General features: G+C 41.5%; 1 protein-coding gene across 4 annotated transcripts in view; it reads right to left on the bottom strand.

The window, feature by feature from the left end:
* The window catches only part of LOC122840621 (cAMP-specific 3',5'-cyclic phosphodiesterase 4B-like), a 71878-nt gene that overhangs the window by 46782 nt on the left and 11625 nt on the right, over nucleotides 1-13471 (bottom strand). The window lies entirely within an intron of this gene.

Genomic DNA, 13471 nt, shown 5'->3' with positions numbered 1-13471 from the left:
TGTAATTGATTACGTTTCAAATACAACTCTAAACAAGTGGGTTTTTAGTCAAGATTTAAAGGAAGTCAGTGTTTCAGCTGTTTTACAGTTTTCTGGAAGTTTCTTCCAGATTTGTGGGGCGTAGAAGCTGAATGCTGCTTCTCCTCATTTGGTTCTGGTTCTGGTTGCAGAGCAGAACCAGAACTAGAACCTGAGAGTTCTGGAAGGTTGATACAATAACAGCAGATCTTTAATGTATTGTGGTGCTAAACCATTCAGTGATTTATAAACTAACAACAGTATTTTAAAGTCTATTCTTTGAGCTACAGGGAGCCAGTGGAGGGACTTTAAAACTGGTGCTATGTGCTCTATCTTCCTGGTTTTAGTGAGAAGGCGAGCAGCAGCATTCTGGATCAGCTGCAGCTGTTTGATTGATTTGTTGGGCAGACCTGTGAAGACGCTGTTGCAATAATCAATACGACTGAAGATAAACGCATGGATGAGTTTCTCTAGATCTGGCTGAGACATTAGTCCTTTAATCCGGGAAATGTTCTTCAGGTGATAGAAGGCCGACTTTGTAACTGTCTTTATGTGACTCTGGATGTTCACGTCAGAGTCCATCACTGCTCCCAGATTTCGTTCTTGATCGCTGGGTTGAGAGCGATGAATTACTATTTGGATCAGATCAGTAGCAACGACAGGCAGGACTTTCTTAAAGAAATGTGAGGGTAGGACATCCAGACAGCAGGAACTTGAGGTGAGCTGACTCATAATTTCCTCTAGGATTTTATGATTAAGTGGTTGAAATTGGGTCATTTTTCCTGCATTTGATTTGTTTGCACAGCGTTGGTACTGGCTGTGTGTATTCCCGCTCCGTTGAACTGAGGAAGAGTTGTTTCATTTCCACAGATGGCGTTGATCACAAAGTTCACCTCCAGCAGTTTAGTCTTCATTTCTAAAGACAATGATATTTTGAAGAAAGATCAGATCTGGTGCTGTTTGATGTTTAATAAATGTTTAACCAGAACAGATTCCAGGAGGATTAGTGAAGCACAAATTTGTTTCTTCCTCATCACTCCTACCTGTTCTATACTTTCTACAGGAAAACCAGCATCTGTTACACTCACACCAGTCCTGGTGTGTGTAACACACGCCACAATCACAATCTTTAATATGTTTTCTGCAGATATTGGCATCAGGGCTGCTGGCCCAAGCCTTCATGGGGACAAAGCAGAATTTTGTTTTGGGGCCCTCTATATCTGCTATTATTGAGGATTGCTGCAAATCAATAGACGATTAGATGATTTGAACAACTGCTATAAAGTCGTTGCATCTCTGAATAGGGTTGTTTATGTAATATCTTTTATGCAAATCATCTAGTGGTGGCAAAAGCAGCAAAAAAAAACTCTGGACTTAAGATGAAGTACATGCATACATATTCATGATGTGCTTCGATTGAACTCATTCAGTGGTGCTCACGTCCAGTCCTTGAGAGCTACCATCCTGCAACTATTAGAAGCATCCTTACCCCGATGGACCGGATCAGGTTCTGTTCAGACCTGCTAACGAGCCATTCACTTGATTCAGGTGTGTTGGAGCAGGGATGCATCTGAAGGTTGCAGGATGGTAGCTCTCAAAGACTGGACTTGAGCATCACTGAACTAATTATCTAAGGTGTAATTCCAGTACCGACAAATTAACTTTATACCAGGTGAGTCTCTCTCATCTGAGAATGTGAACCTGTACTGGGCTGATTCTGTGCCTTCAAATAACTTTAACAATGCTCCTGTAGAAGATTCATAACTTATAACATGTAAGTCTGAAACAGGAACAGGTCTGAAGAAACAGTCTGTGTGCTACACTCAAGAAAGATTCATTTGATGGATCAACAGTGACATCATCACTGCTGATGTCATTGTTACCATAGGAACGGAACATTGTAATGGTGCATTCACATTAAACACGTTTTGAGCATCAGGTGAGTCTGGTTTACATTCAAAGTCTATGTGGCGTGTTGGACGCGCTTGATGTGTGAAACGCTCCAAATGGTTCAAATCGTGCTGCAATAGCCCTCGACGCGCCTCCACATAGACTTTGAATGCAAACCAGACGTGCCTGACGATCAAAACGCCTTTGGTGTGAACGCACCATTATATGTCCATTTTCATATTAGTTCCATCATATTAGGACCAACGCCTGGTCCTAATATGATGGACTCATTGCTTTGGGTCAGGTAACGTTTAGAGATAAGATGCAAATTGAGTTTTAGTTAATGTTAGGTTGTATTTCTGCCAATTGCATAGCAGCAGTACACTAGTAGTCTAATGTGTTGAATTTGCCGAGGCACATTCGACGCATTAGAAATTGTGCCTGTGCAGCTTTTATACAGGAAAGTTTTAATAATGTTTCTTGTGCTGTTTTGAACTCTGAAACTGATCTTGAGTTTTCTCCATTGATCTTGGAGTCAGGAATTTTATTTGCGTTGAGGCCTGTGTCTGTTTTTATTTGACAAATTTGGGTAAAGCCTCAACTTTCTATAATGCCCAGTTGTGGCAAAACCTGGGTTTGTGTATTGACTTAGGCTAGTGCCACTTGGGTGTGGGTCGGCGTAAAGGCCGAGCCGGGCATAGACTGGCCTTCATGCCACTGCCAACATGGCGGCCCTCCATGCAACCAGAGGAGGTTGGTCGCATGGACGTGTGTCTTTCATCGGACCTCCATGTTTGTGTGGAGGTTTGGCTTTGCATGGATTCCTCGGTTTGCAACCTGGGTGTGGGTCGGTGCAAAGGCCGAGCCGGGCATAGACTGGCCTTCATGCCACTGCCAACATGGCGGCCCTCCATGCAACCAGAGGAGGTTGGTCGCATGGACGTGTGTCTTTCATCGGACCTCCATGTTTGTGTGGAGGTTTCGCTTTGCGTCGACTCCTCTGTTTGCAACCTGGGTGTGGGTCGGTGCAAAGGCAGAGCCAGGCTATGCATGGAGACCCCTGGTTGATTCAAGGTCTGTCTTGGTTTGGTCTCCTCTGGTTGTAGGGAGCCTTCTGTTGGCAGGGGGGCCTCTGGTTGGGTGGAGACTCTAGGATGATGGTTTTCCAGAGCAAGCTTCAACTTTACCTTCAGGTCTGCAACTTGACCATGCAGAGATTTTACCATTTCCTCCTGTGCTTTGAAATTGGAAGCTTGCTCAGTGTGAAGTTTGAGTTGTTCTTCATATTTGAGTCTCACTCTGTACTCTTCAACCATGACGTCTATCAAACCTTTATTGCGGGAGGCGTATTTTTCAGCCTCCCGCTTGAAGAACTCCAGCTGTTGACGAATGCTCTTTTCGTCTGTAACTTTGCCAGCGCAAGAAACCTTTGACACATCTTTCATCTCTGGCACGTTTCTTCCATGTTCATGTTTGGTTCGCAGGTGACGTTCTTTTTCTAACAAGTTTTGCAGTTTTTTTATCTCCTCCTTCTGTGATTTCACTTCAGCCTGATATGCAATTCTTTGCTCTCTTTCCTGATGGAGATCAAAACTCGTACTCTGCAATTCTCTTTTAAGATCGTCAACCTGCCTTTTGAGATCCATGACGTGTTGGCTCGTCTCTTTCACGTCTTCCACAGAGGGGGTGATCTCGAAGCCAGCAGAGGGAGTTGTTTCCTGCTCGACTTCCATTGATGGTAGACTCTCAAAGTCGCCGGAAGGACCCGATTCCCCCTGGATCTCTGCTGGTCCATCTTCCGGCTTAAGGGGGCTGTCATCTTCAAAAGAAAGGACAGCGTCGTAGTCGACTTGGACGTTGAGGTCCATCATGTCGATCCATGAAAGCTTTGCTGGAAAAGCTTCATGCTCACAAGCAGTCTGTTGTTGCTTCATGTTGTGATAAATTCTTGCGTCTCCGAAAGGCGTGCAATATCTGTAATCGATATCCCGCTTGTTTGGATTGATTTTGAACGTGCTCTGAAGAGTGATCTGTCGTGATAGAACTGAGGAACAGGTCTGAGAAAACTCTGTCTGTGAGCTACATTCAAGAGAGAGATTCCTTTGTGGTATCATAGAGTGATGTCATCACTGCTGATGTCACCGATACCATTGGAACTGAACATTCTATCCACCTTATTACTGGGAGGCGTACTGGGGAAACAATTGTGGGTCTTACTTCCAGCGCCCATTGCCGTATTTTATTGTAATTTGTAGGGTTTTTTAGCTAATCTATATTCATGATAGAAGTTAAATCTCTCTTTTTGTTTATTGTACAATATTTAGTAAACCGTCTGCTATCAGAGAGCTGCTCAGGATAAGCTGTTCCTTCTTCAGCTGTCAGAACTAGACACCATTTATATATACACTATAGGTATGTCAATTAAAAACATTAGACAGTAGCTCTTGACACCTCAACTCTAGAAAATGAGTTTACAAGTCTTTGTTATGCTTGATGAAATTTTCACTAACATGAAATGCATATGTTAGCTTAAAGTTTAAATTCTGTAATAATTTGGTTACTTTAAAGGTGCAGCCTTTAACTCTGAAATAAAATAACAAAAATACATATTTGTTAAAATTGTGACTATGTGGGGCAATTATAATGTGTGAAAAAAGAAAAAAAACATGTTCCTCCACCTCCACCCAGTGCTACTACAACCATTTGAAAAAATGTGTCACTCCCAGTATAAAGCAACCAATCAGAGCCAGGAGAAGGGTCTTAGTGCTGTCAATCATACTTGTGTATGTGCTGTTCAATGTGGTAATGGCTAACTAGCTTTTGCATTCATGGCAAGCTAACAGGAAGAAGCAGCAGAGAGTAAGGGGGAAACAGGGAGAAGGGATGAGCAGGCTACACATAAGCATGATTGACAGCGCTAAGACCCACCTTCTGGTTCTGATTGGTTGTTTCCACGTAGCACTTAGAGAAGAAGAGGAACTAAATTTTTTCAGATTATCTGTCTCTTACCATGCTGTGATGACATACAACTTTTTTTAAAGAAAGTGTTAAAAAGATACACTTATAAAAAATTACATACTGTTCTCATACATCTTATTTAGATTAATGGACTCAATTCGTAAACTAACTACTGAAAGCGATTTGTTCTACAGCCTGTAATAACAAACAAACCCACACACATTCATAGACACACAGATCTGTTGGCAACCTGGGACTAAGTGCCTTAACATGTGGCAGGGAGGATGCTGGAATAGAACCCAAAACCTTCCAATTGTGTGGCACAGCTACTCTTCCCAGCGCCCTTCTTGTATCTCATAAAATGATCAGAATAAGTTGAATCTATATCTCCAGGTCAAACCGTTACAAAGTTGTAATAGATGCTTTCCTACACATAATGTTAGGTAGCCGAGTCCAGCCAGGTAAAAACCACTCACACACACACGCACACGCACACACCCACGCCCGCACGCACGCACGCACGCACGCACGCACGCACACACACACACACACACACACACACACACACACACACACACACACACACACACACACACGCAAGCAGGGCCCTGATTTATGTGAGCTCATTAAAACGTAAGGCTCAGTTGGGTTATCATCCCTAACTCTTTGTCTATCCCACTGTAATTAAAGTAGAGTGTTTACAGAGTATTTAAGATCTACTATCTGGAAGGGTTGGAGTGAGTTTGTAAGAACTAAAAGGACACAGAAGGATGAGGCATCACCGCTCTGTGCAGAGGGAATCTTTCAATCTGCTGCGAACATCTGAAATGGCAGGGAACTCTAAAGTGGTGCTAATGAGAGCAATCTGCAGTGAAGCAAGCAAGCAGGGGGTTCAGCTTTCAGAAGAAAGTTGTCTAAGTGAGAGCTCTGTAAAAAAAGAAAAAAAAACTAAGGTAGAGAGAAAAAGTGTGGAAGAGATGAGGGAGAAACTTTTTTTATAAGCTTCTCTTTTTTTACAGTAATATCAGAGACAAAAAATTATTAAGAATGAAAATCTCTACAACAGCATGAAGTCTTCAAATGACAAAGCCACACAGTTTGAAGCGGATGTTCATGCATCCCACAGAATTAACTGCAGTCAGTGCTGATTCACACTCAGCCAATTTTAAATTGCCAGCATTGAGGTTGCCATGACCCTCTAATAGAAAACTAGCAAAAAAAAAAAAACTATAACCATGGATGACAAAAAATAGGAGAAAAGGTATAAATAAAACATTTTCACAAGACATTTTCTCACTGTAACAATCACACTACCTCAGTGATAAGAGAGCTGCACCTTTAGCAGCATGGTCTGTGTTCCCCGAGGTCAATCCTCTGTCATTGGTCAGCCAGCTCTGGAGGCAGGGGCTGTACCCTCATCAACAACAGAACAACCAGAGTCGACGGAAAATGACCACAAGGCAGACATGAGTGGCTAATCAATGTGACAGAAACGTATCAATGTTTTCCATGTCCGTATTGACCCCAGCTGAGTTCCACCCACATCCGTCCTGCCTGGCAGGCCCTGCCTTGTGGTTCATGTCAGAGTAAGACCTTTGCTGTGACTGCAAATGAAGCTGTTTAATTGCAAAAGATCGTTTATCTGCTGGAAGCTAAAGAACTTTGCTCTCAACCTCCAAAACTCACAGCTGTGTGTGTAATGTTACAGCTGCTTCCTCCTGGCTGACATATACAGCTAGCTATCTCTAGCTGGCTAGCATAACAGCTAAGATGGCAAAAGAAAAATCATACAGGTATTTAGCTTTATTTAGGATCTAAAACTGCTGATGGTTAATAACATGAACAGCTGAGCCACAGCAGGTGGAAGACGTTTGGAGGAATTGTTCAATCTTTAAATTCAACTTGCTTCTTCAATAATTCCATACCATACGACATGTTGAAAGGATTTTCTACATGTAGTCAACAGCCGTTTGTTTTTATTTCATTGCAATCCAAGTCTCAGTTCAACTCTGTCTCTTACCATGCTGTTCAACAACCCATAGACCCCTCTCTCTGAAAAATAAGTAGGTGGATCTGCAGGTTATATATGTGGTGGATCTGAATTCGGGTTTAAAGTATTAATGATGGGACGGGGAAAAAAAACATGATTTAACGAATCATATATTTCATATAACATATTGTTAAAATGTTTGATAAGGAACGTTATTACTGTTTATATTGAGATTGAGGCGGATTTTTTAAATAAGAAGGAAATGAACATACTCTACAGTAAACAGAGTTTGCTTAGCATGACAGTATAGCATCATAAACAAATTTCCAGATAGATAAATTGCTAATGTTTGAGACGGCATTACCACAAAACACAGCATAATATACAGCATCCTGGATAATCTTACTCAAACCCTAACCCAACCCAAAATAATTTTAGATGTTTAGAAAGATCAAGTTGACCAAGCTTTTTATGCAAGAAAATGACCTGGAAAAAGAATCAATTTCTGAACTGACTGTAATCTTACATTATGACATTTTAAATATATAAAATGAAGGTTCAATATTGTCACCTTCCAAAAATAATGACTTGTCCTTTTTTTGGCCAAAAGTGATTTTTTTAACCTAAATCATTTACAGGCAAAAAAATGACAGGCCATTATTTTAGGAAGGTGACAACATATAAAGTTTAACCAAAAGTGTTCAGTTTAATTTTCAAGGTTTGTTTGGAAAACGATTGAGTATTCACTTCCTCTTTCTGTGTTTGGACTTTCACTCTCAACTAATATTGACTGCAGTTTTAATATAATGTCACATCCAAGCCCAATCCCCATTACGGTTCAGATATTATAGTATAGTTTACATTATAATAGAAGCTAAGATATTACTTTCTCAGACTGACAGTCCTTATGGTCAGGTCTTCAGCTCCCACACCCACTTAGTCAAATTGCTGCCCTCTAAATTTGGAGAGTGGCCACATTGTGTTCATTATAGTAAGGGTCTTCTTGGAGAAGAGGATGTCTTCCTGTCTTGCACACAAAGTAGAAGGTTTATTCAAAGTTTAAAAAGTAAATAAATGTAGCTAAAAAAGTTTTTTAATAGTAAAAATTATGTAATTTTTCTTTAGCAAGCTTCGATTTCCATTTTACGCCATCCTCTCCACTTATATTGCCGACTGTATATATGGGCAAATTTAAACAAGAAGATACTTTCTATCTAGATTTATGCAGCCTAACACACATCTGCTTTACTTGAATAATATGTTCTCCTGCTTTTCACCATTGTAAAGACTGTCCAATAAAAATGAGCATCCAAGTCGCTTTTGTATTTGTAACCCAAGAAAACGCATCTAATTGTTTAAAAATTCCTCAACAATGACAAATTCTTATGAAGTGCAAATTAAAACGCTTCGTTTATTGTCATGCAAATCCACAGGAGGGCCAGCAGGTGTGGCACATGACTTTGTAAGATTAAAAAAATGATTGCGAAAGGGATTTCTTAGTTAAAATTAAAGGTCGGGGGATGATAATACAATAGAAGATGGATGTATTTCAATGTTTTTCATGAGAGAGAAAGACAATTTCTTTAACATTGATTAATAGTTTGAAAATACACTAAGACGGCGGTTTTCAAAGTGTGAGGCGCGCCTCCCCTGGGGGGCGCCAGAGCACTTTAGGGGAGGCGCGGTGCGAGGGAAAAAGTAAACCGGAAAAGCTATCTGCTTGCTGTCTACTGATGTGAGAGAAACGTCTTTTACGCACACGATCAACTCTGTGGATTTAGGAAAAAGTTGGTACTGTGGGGTGCGCGTGTGGAGCGGGGATCAGTGGAAATGTTTCCCACCTTAGAGGATGTTTTGGCCAGTGATGTCAGTAACGTTTCTGACGTCGGACCACTTTTTTCAGTAACGAGTAATCCAACGCGTTGCTATTTCAAATCCAGTAGTCAGACTACAGTTACTTCTCAAAATCATTTTTGCGTTACTGCGTTACTATCTTCTTTTGTTATTTAATCGTATTTCCTCTACGCGTCTTGTCGAGTGACCGACGTCTCTATGCGACAGAAATGTAAACAATGGAGGGAGATGCGCATTTTGTTGGTGGAAAAACTGGAACTATTTTCAGTTTCTGTCGCCAAGTCCGATTATTATAAGCGGCTTTGGGCTTCATCTTTTAAAAGTCGCTTGCAAGTTTAATGAGCGGCGGGTTGCGCCTTTTTGAACGTGAAGTTGCTCATTTGGGCTTGGAAATAAGCAGAGACTCAATAAATCCCAGAATTTGTCCGTCATTAAGCTAGTTTTAGTCAGTCTCTCCCTGTCCATCATTTCCCGGATGATCCGTCCCGCTGTGTCTTTGTTAATGTCAACTTAATTTATTACCTCTCAATGACGTCGAGCTTCGCGTTGCGCTCCAGAAAACTGCAAATATCGAAACCAATATGAACAGCGCAATAAACGTGAAAACAGCCACGAATAAACGTGTCCGTAGTTGGCAATAGTTATAATGGCAAGTTAGCACCGTTATAATTATTAATATTACGGTAAGTGTCGCAGCCATCTGAGCTGTGGAGCTGCCGGAGGAGCTCTGTGCGCTGCGAAATCAAACTCTGGGGCGTAACGCAGAATCTGGTGGCTGGGGGGTGGGGGGGCTTTAAATCCTTCTTTGAGTTTTCCAGACAACAGTGGACCACACAAATTACTCATGTTTTTTATTTTTTGTACTGTTTTTTGTACAATCTCCTCTTCAGTTCAACCTTATCAGTGGAGACACATTGTTAATGTTATCATTATAAAATAACTTCCAATTAAGTATTAGCAAAGATCAATGTGATTTTCACAGGAGGCAGAGCGTTGTTGTTAGCAGCTGCTGAAAGTAACTAAAAAGTTACTTTTAGTGTAACTTAGTTACTTTTCAAGTCAAGTAATCAGTAATATAACTAAGTTACTTTTTCAAGGAGTAATCAGTAGTCCGATTAAAGTTACTTTTTCAAAGTAACTATGCCATCACTGGTTTTGGCCAGAGCGGGGGCTGAAGGCGGAGTTTTTACAACTCCACCCCCCTCCGGGGGGGGTCGGGGGGGGTGGAGTTGTAAAGCAGGCATTGGGCTCCTTGGAGGGGGGGCTCACCCTTTCATACTTTGAAAACCCCTGCACTAAGACACATTATTAAATTGTCCAACATGCTAAATGGAAATCTGTCACAGTTAAGGTAAAGTGATCTTTCAACGAGGTGAATGATCAGAGGTCGTGGTGAGTGGTGAGGTCCTGTAATGCCCTGCAAAGACAGATCTAAACCTTCATTTATGAGAACTATAAATATTTCAGGAAAAGGTCCGTCAGGTCACTGTGTGTTCTTGCCATCTGAGACCATGAACACCTGCTCAGCTTACAAACTGAAAAAAAAATTTAAAAAACGCTCAGTAAAGTAAGGCTGTGTACACAGCTTTACCGAGTTTTATAATAGGTAACCAGAGGAGTTCTCTGAACCTCACAGAGACCACTTATCGAGAACTTACCCACAACGTACAATTAAATGTTTCAAGCTTCAGGCAAGACGATATCCTTCATATTGTTTAGGATTCAACCTTAGGAAAGCAAGATTCCCAAACAGTGATGTTTAAATTCTCAATGGAAAACCAATGAGAACTATTAACAGAGGGTCCTTTCCATGCAACTAGCTCCAGTGCCAATGCGTTAATGTTTTCATAGAAACATCTCCTCCTGTGGGATTTATTTGTCATTTTTGTGAGAAATGAATGAAATCAAATTTATCTCTCGAAGAAGCAAATGCTACCTCAGCTCCATCTCTTTGATTGGTCAAAAGAACCACTTTCTTTCATGGGAACAACCAGTGAAAATATTGATATTTCTTAAGCTAATTCTTGCTTTTAGTAATGCTAATGCGCTTAAAACCTCTAAAACAATGTAGGTGTTTTAACACCTCCACTTTTTATGCAGTTTTGCAAAAATAAATAATAATTTTTTTTTTATCACTTTTATTTGTCTTTGTGTGACCAATCAGAGTGTGCGGTGGAACTGATGTGAGCGCATATATCTATGTAAGCGAACAATAATTTGTGGTGTTGAGAGCCTGTTCCTGATCATCAGGACCAAAAAAAAGCATGAAATTTCATGTGTGTTTCATACACAAAGCACTTTGTTGAAACGCAAACAGCTGTGTTCACAACTTAAAGCGTATTCCTTGGATGAAAACAAAACCGACACGTCAAAATACACCATGAAGTGGCAGAAATTACAAAGTATAACTGCAGGATTTAAGAAAAATACAAGAGAATACACTTGGACATCGTGGCATGTGCATTCGATATGTTTCCCTTCGCAGTCAACTCACATCCCTACTTTTGAAAAGCTTGCTGCACCACTGTGATCATCATCTCTAATTTATTTCTAATAACCCAATTAAATTTGGAGACCAAATGACCTGGAGAGAAATTGTTAAGACTCTGCCATTAGCTCTGCAATGAATGTGGAGAACATAGCCTGACAAAGTGACTGCATTCGGACTAGAATACAAAGGTTTGGTGTTTTTCAGGAATTAGTTGAAACGACTTCTCATCTTTGCTTCCTCTGCAAAGAAAAAAAACAAAACAAAATTAAAGCTGCGGAGCAGCGTCGTGCGGCCCTCGCAGCAAGCGCCGCTCCGGCTCACTGGCCACCGCGGAGTTCCAGCCGCCGCGAAAGCTCTCGCACCGGCGCCCGCTCGCCGCAGCAGGAGCTGTCACGAACCTTCCCCGCCCGATCGCCCGCCAGACGACACACATGAAAGCGTTCGGCAGCGCTCCCCGACAACTCACAAAAAATCTGGCGCAGATCGGTCCATTTACGGCGGAGATATAGCTGATGGATTAACCTAGGGGGCGCAGTGGAGTCAAATTACATTTCAAAACTTTTGAGCTCTTTAAAGGTTACCACAGGTCTTACATTTCAAGTTTGGTTCCAATCGGCTCATCCATGTGTGATTTAAAGACAATCGTATGAATATGGCGAGGGTCTGATATTCGCCATTTGGCCACGCCAACACTGTTCAACCAGCATTGACAGATGTCATCACCTTATCATTTTAAGTGAGTTTGCACTGGATTAAATCCATATGCTCGGGTCTGATATTGTATTTTATCAGACCCGGAGCAAAGGTCACTGGCATGCCGTCCGCCCACCTGCTCCATCAAAGCCGGTCGGGCTGGAATCCAAAATACACCAGAAAGTCTTCTGTGTCTGGAAAAACTTTCAAGTTGATTAGGTCAAAGGTGTAAGATAGCGACCGTTCCCCAGTAAAACATGACACTTCCTGTTCTCAGGGGGCGTGGCCTGAGTGATGTCATCATTTGACCACAGGGTCTTTTGGGTCAACCCATGATGATCAATCACTGAAAGTTTGGTTCCTCTGAGAGTTTTACTGTAGGAGTTATAAGAGTTTTATGTTTCATGGCTAATAGTCAAAGTTTGACACATAGCCACGCCCACATACTTTGAAGTACGACAATTCCTTTGATAACTTTTCACCTTTCATGCCTCAAGTGTGTGCTGAGCGATTTTGAAGTCTGTATCAGAAAAACTGTAGGAGGAGTTCGATCAAATACAAAGGCTGTAAACATCAAAAATGGGGTCAATTTTGGAACTTTATTCCAAAATGGCCGACTTCCTGTTGGGTTGAGACCATGGATCCAAGAGACTTTTTTGTACATCAGGACAATATACAGATGTGTAAGAAGTTTTGTAATTATAGGTTAAAGCATGGCTTCGGGCCGGTCATTTAAAATTTTCTAGGGGGCGCTATAGAGAAATTAGGCCACGCCCACCAAATTTTATTATGGATTCCTGTCTTGGGGTGGATAAAGATCCATCCTAGTGAGTTTGGAGAAGTTTGGCCCAAAACTGTGGAATTCAGAGCCAAACGTATGACAGCGGCGTTAGAGGTCACTTCGCCACGCCGCCACGCCCACCTGCTCCATCAAAGCCGGTCGGGGCTGGAATCTTCAATACAGCAACATGTTTCCTGTCTGTTAACACAGTTTCATGTTGATTAGGTCAAAGGTGTAATATAGGGACCGTTCCCAGTAAAATATGACACTTCCTGTTCTCAGGGGGCGTGGCCTTAGTGATGTCATCATTTGACCCCAGGGTATTTTAGGTCAACCCATGATGCTCAATCACTGAAAGTTTGGTTCCTCTGAGAGTTTTAGTGTAGGAGTTATAACTGTTTAGAGTTTCGTGGCGAGTTGGTGAACTTTGACCCCTGCTAGCCCCCCTTCAGCATACTCAAAAAGTCACCGTTTTGATAACTTTTAATCGGCCATGCCTTATGATCAGACTGACCGAGTTTGAAGCCGATCAATCGAAATCCCTAGGAGGAGTTCGATCAAATACGAAGGCTGTAAACGGCAAAAATCGGGTCAAAATGTGACCTTCGATCCAAAATGGCCGACTTCCTGTGATACTTGCACTATGACAATAATTGTAAATTCTGAGCGTCTTGGGGAGCTCTACAACTGTACCAAATTTCAAGTCTCTACGATAAAGTAAAGTGATTGGTTTGGGTCTTTTGAAAATTTCGCGGTTTTTTTGGCGATTTTTGCGACGACCTTAAAATACGTAAAT

Source organism: Gambusia affinis, linkage group LG12, assembly GCF_019740435.1.
Source record: "Gambusia affinis linkage group LG12, SWU_Gaff_1.0, whole genome shotgun sequence".
NCBI lineage: Eukaryota > Metazoa > Chordata > Actinopteri > Cyprinodontiformes > Poeciliidae > Gambusia > Gambusia affinis.
Note: the sequence above shows the minus strand (reverse complement) of the source record. Positions and strands in the feature narration are given on the sequence as shown.